Source organism: Diabrotica virgifera, chromosome 2 (assembly GCF_917563875.1).
Source record: "Diabrotica virgifera virgifera chromosome 2, PGI_DIABVI_V3a".
Classification (NCBI taxonomy): Eukaryota; Metazoa; Arthropoda; class Insecta; order Coleoptera; family Chrysomelidae; genus Diabrotica; species Diabrotica virgifera.
The window spans coordinates 122,658,831-122,675,483 of record NC_065444.1 but is presented as its reverse complement, the minus strand read 5'-3'; the positions used below and the strand labels follow the sequence as shown (position 1 = coordinate 122,675,483).

The 16,653-nt window shown below is 34.4% G+C and overlaps 1 protein-coding gene across 2 annotated transcripts in view; it reads left to right on the top strand.

Moving 5' to 3' along the window:
* The window catches only part of LOC126879610 (cilia- and flagella-associated protein 251-like), a 140,034-nt gene extending 123,874 nt beyond the window's left edge, over positions 1–16,160 (top strand). The window contains exon 2 of one of the 2 annotated variants that reach the window (XM_050642778.1): positions 15,729–16,160. The gene's annotated coding sequence lies outside the window, so the exon portion shown is untranslated. Of the gene's footprint in view, positions 1–9,064; positions 9,469–15,728 lie in introns of those variants that run through there. The other variant, XM_050642780.1, reaches the window with a different exon arrangement.
* Positions 16,161–16,653: the final 493 nt, after the last annotated feature.

The following is a 16,653-nucleotide window of genomic DNA, read 5'->3' as shown; positions in this document are numbered from 1 at the left end:
TTATTTTAGCGAATTTGTTTAAAATCATTGTTTATCGCCAAACGTCACTAAAATCATCCATTATTGTACTCATTTGCCCTCATTTTCGGCAGTAAAGTAACACTTTGTTGTATTGAAAGAAGAATGTTACTTTACCTGCCGCGATTATTAATCAAATTAACCGAGATTGAATGTAAGTGGTCAATGGCAGCAATCGATTATTTATTTGAGTGAAATTAAAATTTATTTACTTCAATTATTAAAAATATTGTACAAAATTTATCTTATTATTAATAAAATTTATGTCAAAAAGTAAAATTCTGTAGTGTTTCGCAATTATATTCATACAAAATAAATCAAAACTTTACAGATTTAGTAATTAGGTAGGTATACAATATTCTAAAGTCATCTGTCATTACTGTCATACGAATTTTAACGACCCCCCTACAAGATACTGGAGAAATTTTTGTTATTATTTTATTACTAAGCGGTTATTTTTAATTATTAACAATGAGTGCTAGGAGCGTATTGACGCAGCTATCAATGTGAGTGCGAGTGAGATGCACCATTGCACCATTTTGGCATTTAAAAATTCAAACTTCTGTCAAACCACAAAACTGTCAAAACTTTTTTTGTAATTTAGTGCTCACATGTCAGCACCATGACAAGACGAAAGTTCTTCTTCTTGTGGTGCTTTCTCCTTTAGTGGAGGTTAGCGACTACACTGGCAAATCTGTCTCTGTCCAATGCGGCTCTAAACAAAGATGTTGAATCAAGGCCGGTCCAGTCTCTGATATTTGTAAGCCATGAAATCTGGCGCCTACCGGGACCCCGTTTTCCTTCAATCGTACCCTGGATGATCAGTTGCGTGAGGCGGTACTTTTTGTTTCTCATTATGTGTCCCAGGTAGCTAACTTTTCTGACTTTAATGATTTTTAGCAGTTCCCTATCTGTACCTATTCTCCTCAGAACCTATTCGTTGGTGGTGTGGGTTGTCCAAGGTATTTTCAAGTTTCTTCTATAAAGCCAGAGTTCAAAGGCGTCCAACTTGTTCATCAGTGTTGTGTTGTGTCCAGGCCTCCGTTCCATACAAAAGTATTGACCACACATAGCAATGCAGAAAACGACATCTAAGGCTGATATTAATGCTACTGTTACAAAATAAGCTTTTCATTTTGATAAACCCCTGCTGGGCTACCTCGATTCTCGCTCTTGACTTCTTGTTTATAATCAAGTTGATTGTTGAACCAGCAACCAAGATATTTGTACTGGCTTACGTATTCAAGCTGTTGGTGTTTCACATACTTATTGGAAGAGGTAAATTGTTGTTCCTTAATATTCTTATAACTTTGGTTTTCGCAGTATTGATCTTCATCCCCATTTTTTCACAACTCTCAGTAACCCTATCCAACAGTATCTGCAGACTATGGTCCGAATCAGTCATTAATACTGTGTCATCTGCATACCGGATGTTATTTACTCTCTGCCCTTTTATCCTGATTCCTTCTGAAGAATGCGATAAAGAGTTCGCAAATTTTACCTCAGAGTAGACGTTAAAAGTATGGGTGATAGCACACAACCCTGTCTAACAGCTTGTTGTATTTCTATTGGCCTTGACGTATTACCATTGGTCTTTATGATTGCTGTCTGATTCCAATAAATTGCCTCTATAATTTTAGAATCTCTAAAAAAACTATTTAGAAAAACGAAAACTGATACGTTTATTTCTCTTCCAGAGATGAATCGATTTTATCAATTGTAAATTTCTAGTACTGGTCATAGGCGTCCGTCTTGGGTAAATCAACGGATTATTTTATCTCATAATTTATTGGTATTTAATTTTTAAGTATTTTTGACAGCAGAGTATTAAAAAATTATGAGATATTCTAGTACTAAAAGTTACTCTTGCTGTGGTAAATACACCGTTTTTTTTAGATTTTTTCTTCAAATTTGTTTTATATTCAAAATACGAAAAAATTTTAAATCGATTTTTCTGGAAAACGGTGCATCCTACTGACTTAAAGCAGTATACCTTTTAGTACTAGAATACATCACAATTTAATAATCTTGTGTCAAAAATGCTTAAAAGTTAAAGACAAAAAAGTTATGCGATAAAATAACCGTTGCCCTACCCAAAACGGACTACTATGACCGAAACTAGAGATTCGCAATTGATGAAATCGATTTATTTCTGGAAGACAAAAAGGCGGACATGTTTTGTCTATCGAAATGGAAGCGTTCTGGAGATATAAAAAACTAATTACAAGGCGCCACCTTCAAAGAGCTCTAGTAGGAAGCATTTTTGGATTAGGTGAATTGTGTTAAATGGTCTTAAGATTATCTTAGGAATCATAAAATTATATACAGGGTGTTCCATTAAAAAAACATAAGTTTGGGTCACCCTGTCAATACGGGTAGCCCTGTATATTAGAAAATATTTTTAAATCATGGTCTTACGGTTGATCCTTGCCTTACGTTTTACCTAAATAACTTTTTTTCGTATCTCTTACGACAAACGAGTAAGTGGACTTTGTCACACTAATGCCCCACCCTGTATACGAAATAACTATAAAACCATCCTGCCTCTTTGTTAATAGACTTATATTAAGGTTCTTGAAACATATGCAAAAGGGCATGACTCAGAAAATCGTGGTATTTTTCACGAATTTTCTTACATATCTAGGACTCCTGCAGTCTTACAAGAACTGTTTAACCTTCCTACTGAGTACCGAAAAAGTATTGATTGCATTTGAGTATTATAACTTCTTAAAGGCAGGACAGAAAATGGACATAAGTATACTTAAACAGTAGGAGACGTCATGCCAACATTTTTTTGATCATTTTGAAATAAATATGTTTAATTTATTTAGTTGGCAGGACCCAGAAAATCATGAAAATTTCATTATTTTTCTTGCATGTATGTATACATATATACTCCATAAGTCCATTTGCAACCCTACTGCCCAAAAAATTTTCTTCTTAAAATCCATAGTATCCTGTCATTCTACGGATATGGCAGGACTCATAAATTCATCGCAAAACCCTATTTTTATTTTTTTACAGAAAAATCTAATTTTTACAGGAAAATGTCACAGGAGATTTGTGGATGTTTCCACAAATTGTAAGTACCTCGTCTACCCTTCCAGTATTGCAAAAGGCAGGACTCAGAAAATCGTGGCTGAACTTCTGTATAATGTCTCCCTATAATATCTCCCAGTCTATTACTATACGTTTGTCAAAGTGCTCAGGAGTAGCTACGGACGAAGTTGATATCATCAAAATTAAACAAGTTACAATGAAAATAAGACGACGCCAATTTTTTAGGAAATAGTGAAAAATGAAACGCCTTTTTCACAAAAATTTAAAAAATTTAGTAATCCCTATGAGACTTTTTTTACTTTGGTATAAGCAAATAATGACCTCAAATATTTTGACCGTTTTAGAATGCATATTGTTGAAGAAGTCTGACGTCTAAAAATCAGAATTTTTCAAAGTTTCGTAAATTACATTTTCTTTTGATAATAGCTCCAAAAATGCTCAATAGCAGTTATAAATGATAGACAACGAAATTAGAGCTTTTTTGTTAGCAAATATTTTACTTGTTTATATTTTTGTAGTATACAATATAACCGAGATAGAAACGTTTAAATCCTAAATGTTACTGCCAGAACGATGTAACCAAGGGTCATTTAACTCTTTATTAAAAAAAAATAAGTGATTTAAAAGATTAGATTTAATAAATTTTTATAGCTCTTGAAATTACTTTTCAAATGGTTTTGTGATGAACCTGATGTCATAAAAATGAACGGAGTTATTCTAAAAAAACAATTACATTTTCTTGGAAAAATTTTTGAAGCATTTTCGATGTTATTAATTTCGTTTGGAGCTCATTTGATAGGTATTTCTAAGTATGTACTTTGACAAGTATTTAGTAGTGTAGTAGTGTCAAGTAATTATATGTTATAGAATATAGAATACATCGTTTTCCCGTTATTTAAGCTTGACTACTTAGATATGAGTACTTGTCGAAAAAAAAATGGATTCAACTAACTCACTTTAAAATGAATATTAGAAGACTTTTCAAGTAAGTTTATTTTATTTTTTATTAGCTTCAATTTTGGCAATACATATTTGTAAATATTTATAGTTGAATTATTTATGAAAAACCCCTTTACCATGCACCTTTTCCCCAAAACTAAAATCTTTTATCTTTAATAACTCAAAAAGCATTGATTTATTTTAATAAATTTATATAACAAATTTTGCTTAGAATTTGTCCCTCTATCGATTTCGGTAGTTATTTATAATTTTCTCCCCGGAGAAGGGGAAGGGGTGGTATCCATCCTCACGGTAAAAGCGCAAGGTGGCACCATATCACTTTTGTTTCTTGAGGCATCCTCTAACCACTCACTAATTTTCGTGAAAATCTATGGAGGTTCACCGAAATCGAAGGTAATAGTTCATTTTTACCTTCAGTGACTGCTCTATACAAAATAAATTGCAAATTAATGATCTAAATGCGCGTATTTTGTGAGCTCATAAATTATTAAACGATACGTAGTCGCCAAATAATTAATTTAATTCATTTTAAGTACAACTCTCTCTTAAGTCGGGAAGATGGGGTGGTTTTCTTGCGACGGGGTTGTAAGCTCAATAATAGAAATGCGCGTGATTTGAGAGTTTATTCTTAGAGTCTATACGCTATACGACTTATATCAGCAATAAGATATTCTTGATTTCTTTATCCTATATTTGAGATCTAGAAATTGGTCCCAATTTTCATTGACGATTGTACCAAGATAGGTGTATATTTTTACTTTTTTTTTATTTGTTGGCCGTTCAGCTGATATAAATTTCAATGCATAAAATTTACAAATGTAGGTAGTTCGCCTATAGTAGTGATCTGGTACACGAGCCTTGAAGGCTGTCTAGTTCAAGATCAAGAGGTGTGTGAATCGCCCTATACATGAAACTAGTAATTAGTGCGTATTAATTAAGCAAGCAGTTTATATCATTATTATTTTTAACGATTCTGTAATATGATATATGCGTCAGGAGGCAAGACAATTGTTTTAAATTTGATTGAATTGTATTCAGGAGGCGTGTGCATTTTTTTAATGACGTACTTTTTCGTTTAATCATTGATATACACATTTGATTCTACATTACGAAAAAACAATTATTATTAGAATTTTTTTAATCAACATTTTTGGAATTTCTTACTGAATATTACCTCCAATAGAATACTATTTGTATGTTGTTGTATGTTGCTATATTTGGGGTATCTTCCGTGTCTCTGTTAAAATCGACATTTTTCATTTTTGGAGGTTTTGTTGGAAATAACCCACCACTCTGGCCAGACGGGTTGGTGGGGGTGAGGGGTATATATAGGGAAGGAATTTGAGGTTTGGGTGCACTGGAGATTCCCCTCAAATGAAATCCATAACCTTTCTAATATCCCCACAATTATCGAGAGAATCAACTCTCTGAAAAGAACTTCACATCTAAAGTAATCAAGAGTCCCCTATCTGACACCCAACAATCTCTAAAATGTTCCTGTTCTTCTCTCGGCCACGTATTCTGTCCCCGAAAGCCCAAACGGAAAGCGCTTCACCCACCGTCTGCTCTAATGCAAACATGCATTGACGAACTCCCGGCAGAATATGAAGAAATCCTTGAGGCTACCCCGTTAGCTTACCGTACCCCCTCATCTAACTCCTCTTCCCTACCACGAACAGGGAGAAGTTGGTTTTTTGCGCTCCAACTTCATTGCGCAATTATACCTGTTTGCACTTGAACGCTCACTGTCCACGCAATGTCTAAAACCACCTCCTGACCGCCGACGAAGAATGCAGGCTTGCCTATCCATTGCACAATGGTTTCTAGAGAGCTTGGTCGAGGGCAAAGCACGGACAATACACACACATGTCAATGGAACCACACCACATTACATCAAACTTTCTTCTCTGATTTCCGATAGTCAGCTGGACCACCACCGCCCAGCAACACACAGGCCTCACCACACCTTTCCCCAGTGTTTTTTCGGACTGTTTGCTTTTTCTGCCATACTAACAAAATTCAACGCATGCCCTGAAGAGGACAAAATCCTAACCAGGGACAACTCAATGCAATCCTTTCAAATAAAGAAATCCTTTACCCTCCCACGAAACCTACATTGAGAAGAAGAAGAGGTTTGGGTAGGATAATACTGTTAGGACTGGTTTCCTCTAAGTAGGAAGTGGAGGAAAACCAAGAGCTCGAGTGGACAGGAAGGCTAAATCCCTGAAGTAAGTCTACCTCTATCGGGATCATAGAGAGGTCCCTATACCTGCTATCGCGACAGCACCAGCAACATCCGTTCCATGGCAAAAGATGAAAAACTCTACGAACTACAAGAGGAATTGGGAAACATGAATTGGGACATAATGCGACTATCAGAAGTTAAAAAAGAGGTGAAGGGTATATGGACTTACATTCAGGCAACAGGCTCTACTATAACGGCAATGAAGACTATACATACGGTGGAGTAGGTTTCTTAATCAACAAGAAGAGAAAATCACAAATTCAAATAATTGACAGTATCTCAGACAGTTTTAAACTAAATCCAAAAACCAAAATAGAGATTTTGGAAGTTTATGCTCCAACTGAAAAAGCAAGTGATGAGGCAATAAATACTTTTTACGAATATCTTAAAAAAGCTATAGACACCAACTACCAACAGAGAATTCAAAATAATAATAATGGGAGATTTTAACGCCAAAATTGGAAGTAAGATTGAAGATTCTGAAAACAATATTGGAAATTTTGGATTCGCAGAAGAAACACAAGGGAAGAAAATCTTATGGAATTCCTGGAACAAGAAAACATGTATGTCATGAATAACTTTTAATAGACTATGTTCTCTCAAACAACAAAAGAATATTTGAAGACGTCACAACAATAAACAAGGCAATAACGGATAGCGACCATCGAATAGTTAGAGCAAAAATAAATATTAACATGAAAGAAGAAAGAAGAAAAATATTTAAAAAAACAACGCGGATAGATGCCTTTAAACTAAGAATAAATGAAGAGCAATTACGAGAGGTCTTAGCGGATAAGTTCGAATATTATGATCCTTCACACAATCAAGATCAAATTGACGAAATTAACAAAAACAATTATGGAGACCCACATTGAAGATGACCTTTTCGTTCGCTCGTCAGACTGAAAGTAAAAAAAATGATTCTCTTAAGAATCTTAATTCGGGAATTAGTTTGGCGAAAATTGCCATCGACTATCGGCTTTCGAGGCCAAACCGATAATGAATTCACATCCTGGGATGGATTCACTTCCTACCGCCAAATAGAATACTTAGCCCCCGCAATTCATATCTCGCCTGATCACTTTTAACAAATCAAATCAGGACACACAAGACCATTATGTAGAACGATTTTTCCACCAGTAACGAAACAACACACCATGCTCTAACTAAAACGCAAAGTTAAAACTCAAATCTCTATACTGGATTTAACAAAAGTTTTTTCTCTGAATAAAAGACCGAATTATAACAAAATTGAAAAAGCCCTTTTTATAATCGTTACAATGTCTGGGTATTTATCTGGGACCGAAGATGGTCTCAGCGAACTAAATATGAGGAACATAATAATTATTCAAGCCATACAACAGTCAAACTCGCTGTTATATTCAAAAAACATAATGGTAGGGGAGCCCAATCGGGGATTTTTGCAGTTACTCGAGCGCGTCAGATTATGGCGTGGGGAGAAACCTTGTACCCTGTAAATGTACCCCTACCATATATTGAATCTTAAACAGGGGAGTTCGTTAAGAAAGACCGAAAAAAAATCTATCCTAAGTTAAGTACCTACATGCAGAACAGTGTATATTTAAAAAATCTGACGGTCTGAGCAGGGCCTAAGGAAATGGGTAAGTCACAAAGTTTCACAAGAAAAAAGCGAATATTTCGAGAAACAAACGTCTAATCGAAAAACTAAAAAATACGTCTTCTATAGTTTTTAAAAATCTATCGAACGACACTAAACACGCCCCCCACGGAGAGGGTTGGAGGGTAAATTTAAAATTTTAAATAGAAACCCCGCGATACTTCGCGAAATTAGCATCAGATCGAAAAACTACAAAATACTCGTATTCAATATGTTTGAAAAATCTATCAAATGACACTAAACACGACCCCCCACGGACGTGGGGAAAGGGTTACTTTAAAATATTAAATAGGAGCCCCCATTTTTTATTACAGATTTGGACTCCTTTTAACTATAACATATAGATAAATATAATATATATATATATATATATATATATATATATATATATATATATATATATATATATTGTTATATTTCTATTTGATATGAAAATTAAAATTTGATAATTATAGACAAAATTCAATTTAATATAAAATATTTTCAATTTTCTCAACCACGGGCATATAAATTTAAAACAACCTGTATACAACAAATTGTTATATTTAATTTTAAGAAGTGATTAAATAAGACTCAAGTGAAATCGTTAATAGGTCATTATCGTTGTTCGCGGAAGGTCGTTCGTTATCATCATTAGCCGATGCTAAATAAGACTAAGTGGAAATAGAGAATAGGTCATTAAAATTTGTATATAGTAGAAAGTAATTTTAGAATGGGAATTAACTATTTTCTTTGAAATCCATTAAGCATATTTAGAAAGTTTAAAAATTGGTTTTGAGGAATACTGCGAATGAGAGTTGGTGGTGGAATTTTGATTTGTGAATCTGGAAGGGATATTTAGAAAGTAGGGGAATGAATGACAAATAGAGAGCAGAATGTTTTGAACTGTCGAGAAGTGAAGTCGAGTCGTAGACGGTAGTGTACGGAGAGTGAGAAAGCCGGTGTAGTTCCGTGAGTGTGGAGTATCTATCGTAGAACGAGAGGTAGGCCAAGTTGAGAGTAAAAGAACCTCCTTGAGCCAAGAGTTCCCGGTAGCTGATTGCAGTTTCGAAAAAGGTAGAACACAGCATCACGACAGAAGCAGGAAACGAGAGCTATACGAGCTAGTTTCGGAGGAGAACATTACTGGAAGCCAGGACGAGGTTTTGATTGCAGCCAAGGATAGCAGGAAACGGGTCTTGTGTGAAGACATTCTCAGTGCACCAGAAAAAGGTCAGTCTCATTTGTTTGGACATGAATGTATGGGTTTTTCGTAGTAAATGCCACATTTAAAATTGAAAAAACATAATCAATAATATCAGAAAAGCTTCATCAAACTTAAATAGAATTGTTGCTGATAAATCATAATAGTTAAATGTTAATAAAAACTTTCAATTGGAAATCAAAAGGAAATAAGATTCCCATGTATAAATGTTATGTTTAAGAATAATAAGATATAGCAAATATTAAGCAGTGATTGCCATTTAAATAAAATAAACAATATTTTGATTACAATTGTAACCCATATGTGTTATTATTTTACTCTTTTCTTTCCTATCCCGATTAGGTACCATTAAGAAATACTTAGAAGCCACGTATGTAAGTAATTAATTTTATAAAAAGCCCTGAGATTGAAAACATATTGATATGTGATCTGGTAAATTAATTAGATTATTAGTAATGCATTGATTAAATTAAATGACATATAAAATTATCATCTCATATAAATAATCAAGATCACAACAACTGTCGTCCAACGTGGAGGGCATTGTAAAGTATTTCTAGTGGCAAATTTGAAGGATAGAAAGAGTAAAGCCGGTATTTGAAAATTTATATGCCTGTGGTAAAAAGTGAGATACTTACATTTGATAACATAAAATTTTAGATCTCTTTAGGTACAAATTTTACATAACTGATTTAATATTTTATTTTTACGATATTTACATTTGATATATTTATTGACAATTTATAATATTTGGGTGAGAAAAAGTCGTCTTGGTAACATACTAGTAAAATTTCATATTTGGCGGGGACAGTACTTCTTGAAAACAAATGTCTGTGACAAGAAGCCAAAGCAAAGACAACAAAAAACAAAAAGAACATTCAGACCAAGAAGATATCTTAGACACGACAATCATGGCATCAGAACAGCAAGAATTATCAGGAATAGATAAACTATTACAACTGATGCAACTCCAGTCACAAAAAATGGATGAAGCAAAAAGGACAATGGATAAAAATCAGGAAGAAACATCAAAGAAAATGGATGAATCACAAAAAAAAATGGATAAAGTGGATCAAAAAATGGATGAAACACAGAAAAAAATGGATGACAATCAACAGGAAACAAAACAAGCCATAGAAGAAAACAACAGAAATATAGAGAGTATTAAGAAGGAAATGGTTAAAAAAATAGAAGAGATTGCAGAAAAGAGCGAGAAACAGGAGTTAGAGATTAAAGAAATCAAAATCAAAATAAAGGAGGTAACGAATTGCCAGAAAAAGGAAATAGAAAATTTGGAAAATAAGTTGGAAAATGCTATTCAAGTAGACAGAGAAGAAGTGGAAAAAAGAATCACAGAAATAGAAAAACAAGTCACCGAAAACAGGACGCAACAGAATGTCGGAGAAAGAAGAGAAATGGTTATACATAGCACAGATGACGTGAAGATAAGGTTTGGCGGGGATGTAAGAAGATTGCACCCAGTGCCGTTCATAAATAGCCTGAAAAAGAAAATACAGCACATCGGAAATTTCGAAACAGCAAAAGAAACTATCAGAAACCATCTCAAATATGAAGCAAGCCTATGGTTTGATAGCAAAGAAGAAGAATTCGGCAATTGGCAACAATTTGAACAAAAATTTTTGAATTATTTCTGGGGAAAGGTCCAACAATTGGAAATTAACAAGGAATTGCAAAATGGGAAATACAATGATAGGATGGGTGTATCAGAAAGGACATATGCTTTGCAAATTTACAATAATGCAAAACATTTACAATATAATTACTCATCGGAACAATTAGTCGAACTGATTGCAAGACATTTCGAGGAAACGCTGGAAGACCATATCACATTGCAAAATTACAAAGACATAGATAGTTTATGCCAATTCCTACAAATAAGAGAATCACGTCTAAGAGAAAGAAAATCAAGAAGGTCGCGAGAAGATTACAGGCCCCGAGAAACACAAGATTACAGAGATAGAAATCAAAATAGGAGGGACTATACAAGACGAGATTTTAATCCCAGAAGGGAAAACGAAAATAGAGACAACGGAAGAGGAAATTATGAACAAAGAAATAGGCAATGGAATGAGGACAGAAATCGAGAATACCAGAATAGAAACACCACACGCTCAAATCAAGAAAACAGAAATAATGGTAGACAAAATGAACAGGGATATCGAGAAAACCGAAACAGATCCGACAGACCAAGAGAAAATAGAAGAGAAGTAAATAATACCCAGACAGATGAATATGACGGAGAGAGACATTATGACGAAAATATAAACAACGATGAGCAACCGGCGTCTTTTCACGACGGCGCTCACTAAAAACCAAAAATCAAACAGGAATCTTTTGTCACCCCAAGGAGTTTATTAAATTGGCAGGAAACAACGAAAAGAAAAATGGAATTAATTTAAAATTTGTGGATGGATTTATCAACGAGAAACCAATTAAAATTATGATAGACACTGGATCTGAAATAACATTGGTCAACAGAAAACTAATAGAAGAAGTTAACTTAACAAATTTAATTTATAAAATACCTAGGGTAAATTTAGTGGGCGCAAACAAACGGACATTGGCAACTATAAATGAAGGCATACGAGTAATGGTACGACTGGGCAAGAATATGTATGCACTACAATGTGTAATAATGCCAAACATGTCACATGACATGATAGTAGGAGTGGACGAATTGGCAGAAAAACATGTAGTGATAGATTTTAAAAATAATACGATGAAACTAACAGAAGAAAAAGAAAAAGAACAGGACAAGGAACATGAGAAACAAAATACGGACGAATCAGGTAAAGAACAAACAGTGGAAATGAATTTGGCAGCGAAGCAAGGACAAAGAAGAAAAAGGAGAAAAGGTCAGAAAAAGATAAAAGAAAATGAAACCTGTGGCTCCTCAAAAGAAGAGTTGAGCCCAGAAGAAGAAAATTTGAGAGTATCAGAAACAAAGGAAACCTGGGATTCCTCAAAAGAAGAGACGGGCTCAGGAGAAGAAGAAATAAAGCTAAAAAATGAAAGTGAAAAGAATATGATTGAAACAGTGGTATTTGAAGAGGAGGTATATGCAAACGAGGATGCAGAATGCACGGTAAACATGTGTGAAGAATCTGAGAAAAAAGACAGAAAATTGATATGTGGAGAAGGGAAAGAAAAAGAATTGCGGTTGATGTTAAGAAACTACGAAAATTTGATCAATGAGGAAAACAGAGTGGCTAAAAAGTACGAACATTCATTTGAGGTGAAAAACTTGGGAAATTTTCGATCAAAGACTTACCCGATTCCATACAAGTATCGACAAGAGGTGAAAGAAGAAATAAATAAAATGTTGGAAGATCAAATCATCGAAAGATGTGATTCACCGTATATTAACCCGATTGTGATAGTAAAGAAAAGCAGTGGAGAATTGAGATTATGTTTAGATGCCAGGAATATCAACCAGCACACTGTATCACAATATGAATCACCTCTAAACATCGAGGCCATTTTTGGAAGAATCACCGGGTCACACATATTTTCGAAAATTGACTTAAAACACAGTTTTTGGTTGATACCGTTGGCTGAAAAGTGTAGAAACTACACCGCTTTTTCTATTGATGGTATTGTCTACCGGTTTAAGGTAGTGCCGTTTGGATTGCAGAGTGCTTGTGCTGCACTCGTCCGAGCTCTACATACCATTTTGAATCGCCACGAAGATTTCATAGTTCATTATATCGATGATTTATTAATTTTTTCACAAGATACTCAGAGTCATCTGAAACACATAGAAATAATTCTGCAAGAATTGGACACAGCGGGATTGAAATTAAACATTGAAAAATGTCAATTTTTTCAAAAAGAAGTCATTTATTTGGGTTTTCAATTGGACACCAAAACAGTAAGATTATCCGAAGACAGAGTCAAGCTCATAGATGAATACCCAAGACCAACGAATTTGAAAACATTGAGAGGTTTTCTTGGCACGATTAATTATTTTAAAAAACTGATTTCCGATTTGAGCCAAAAGGAAATCCCTCTGATAAAGTTGCTTAAAAAAGGAATAAAATGGAATTGGAAAGAAGAACAGGAGGAAGCTTTCGAAACATTAAAACGAGAATTCGCAAAAGGAACGAAAATATACCACCCCATTTACAATTTACCTTTTATACTCCGAACTGATGCGTCCATACAAAAATTTGCAGGAGTTCTGTCTCAAATACAAAACGACCAAGAAGTGCCGATATGTTTTATATCGCGAGTGACTAAAACACATGAGAGAAAATATAGTGTTACAGAATTGGAGTTTGCCAGTGTACTATATTGCGTAAACAAATTGAGGTTTTACTTATTGGGAGCAAAATTCACAATCGAAACAGACCATGCAGCTTTAGTACATATCATGAAGAATAGATTAGTAAATAATAGAATACATAGAGGCATTCTATTATTACAGGAGTATGATTTTGAGTTCCGATATATAAAAGGAAAAGACAACATAATAGCCGACGCTCTAACACGGGATGAGGACACGGGAAAAAAGGAAACAATTACTCTACAGGTGGGACTAAATAGATTAATACAAGAAGAAGGGATATATTCGTTAAATGAGATAAGGACAAACCAAGAAGACCTAGAGGAAAGAGAGAAAAGAAGAGCGGAAGTAGAAAATGACATATATTTTAAGAGAATAGACGGAGAGGAACTATATTTAGTGACACAGACATTGGCCGAAAAGATAATAAAGAAATTACATGAGGACAATGGGCATATCGGTAGCAGAAAAGTTTGGCTCGTTTTTAGGGAAAATTACATAAGCCGACAGGATTACCGCATTGCAAAGGAAATTACCCAGAAGTGCGATGTATGTCAAAAATATAAGAGTCGGAATTTCAAAAACGAAAATGTTACCAAAAATATTGAAGCCCGAAACAAACTAGACATTGTAGCAATAGATATGTTAAGCGATCTAATTATGACCACTAAAAGGAACAAACATATTCTGGTAATGGTGGATGTGTTTTCAAAATACGTAAAATTATATAGTTGCCGCACCACAAAGGGGGAAGAAATATTAAGAAAAATCGACAATTTTATAGCCATAGTAGGAACACCAAAAAAGATTCTACTGGACAATGCAACGTATTTCCGAAATGATCGTTTCAAGGGACAACTTCGAGAACGAGGAATAGAGACAAATTTTGTCAGCATCAGGCATCCACAGAGTAATCCTTCGGAACGATTCATACAGGAAGTGACGAAATTTCTCCGCATTGCAACAGATGGTCAACATCGCCACTGGGACAGGAAAATGGCGGAAATAGAAAGGTATCTAAATACAATTCCGAGCACAGTAACAAAAGAGACCCCAGAATACATCATGAAGGGTGTACTGCCGATAAGGCCATGGGAAGACCAAGAGCCAAAAGAATATCAACAGGTGATTGAAACCGTACAGAGAAGATTACGGCGAAGCAACGAAAAATATATCCAAAGACAGGAACAAAATAGAAAAAGAAGACCAGTGACTTTCCAAAAGGGTGAAAAAGTACTCGTGAGGGCATTACGAGTATCAAATCTTCCTGGGGGCATTTGCGCAAAGTTGATGCCTGTTTTCGAAGGCCCGTATATCGTGAATAATGAAAATGGGATAAATAGTTATGAGTTGAGGCATAGGAACTCGGAAAAGATCCGAGGAATTTATAATATTCACGATGTATACAAATATCACGAATAAAAGACAGAATTACATGAAGTAGATAGTAAGTTAGGATATAAGACGTAGATTAAAGTAAGGAAATATACAGGGAGTTGGTTTTGCCTCGAGAAAATTTATTTAAAAATGCAGATAAATTTTATCAAATACAAGGCGGGGATTTGTTATATTTCTATTTGATATGAAAATTAAAATTTGATAATTATAGACAAAATTCAATTTAATATAAAATATTTTCAATTTTCTCAACCACGGGCATATAAATTTAAAACAACCTGTATACAACAAATTGTTATATTTAATTTTAAGAAGTGATTAAATAAGACTCAAGTGAAATCGTTAATAGGTCATTATCGTTGTTCGCGGAAGGTCGTTCGTTATCATCATTAGCCGATGCTAAATAAGACTAAGTGGAAATAGAGAATAGGTCATTAAAATTTGTATATAGTAGAAAGTAATTTTAGAATGGGAATTAACTATTTTCTTTGAAATCCATTAAGCATATTTAGAAAGTTTAAAAATTGGTTTTGAGGAATACTGCGAATGAGAGTTGGTGGTGGAATTTTGATTTGTGAATCTGGAAGGGATATTTAGAAAGTAGGGGAATGAATGACAAATAGAGAGCAGAATGTTTTGAACTGTCGAGAAGTGAAGTCGAGTCGTAGACGGTAGTGTACGGAGAGTGAGAAAGCCGGTGTAGTTCCGTGAGTGTGGAGTATCTATCGTAGAACGAGAGGTAGGCCAAGTTGAGAGTAAAAGAACCTCCTTGAGCCAAGAGTTCCCGGTAGCTGATTGCAGTTTCGAAAAAGGTAGAACACAGCATCACGACAGAAGCAGGAAACGAGAGCTATACGAGCTAGTTTCGGAGGAGAACATTACTGGAAGCCAGGACGAGGTTTTGATTGCAGCCAAGGATAGCAGGAAACGGGTCTTGTGTGAAGACATTCTCAGTGCACCAGAAAAAGGTCAGTCTCATTTGTTTGGACATGAATGTATGGGTTTTTCGTAGTAAATACCACATTTAAAATTGAAAAAACATAATCAATAATATCAGAAAAGCTTCATCAAACTTAAATAGAATTGTTGCTGATAAATCATAATAGTTAAATGTTAATAAAAACTTTCAATTGGAAATCAAAAGGAAATAAGATTCCCATGTATAAATGTTATGTTTAAGAATAATAAGATATAGCAAATATTAAGCAGTGATTGCCATTTAAATAAAATAAACAATATTTTGATTACAATTGTAACCCATATGTGTTATTATTTTACTCTTTTCTTTCCTATCCCGATTAGGTACCATTAAGAAATACTTAGAAGCCACGTATGTAAGTAATTAATTTTATAAAAAGCCATGAGATTGAAAACATATTGATATGTGATCTGGTAAATTAATTAGATTATTAGTAATGCATTGATTAAATTAAATGACATATAAAATTATCATCTCATATAAATAATCAAGATCACAACAATATATATATATATATATATATATATATATATATATATATATATATATATATATATATATATATATATATATATATATATATGAAAATTACTAAGTTCTCGGGAAGAACCGCGTTGAGAATTTATAACTCGACGTTTCGGCACCCTTTTTGGAGCCATTATCAAGAGGGGTATGGTTCCGTTCGAGTTCGGGGTCTCAATCTGCCTACTCCCCTCACTCGTGACGTACCAGTAGTGTCTTGTTCTCTAGGAGAACGGTCAAGCGGCACTGAGGTCTCAATCTGCCTACTCCTCAGTGTCGAGTGACGACCTGTCTTCGCCTGTGTAGCTCCTTTTATACTCTC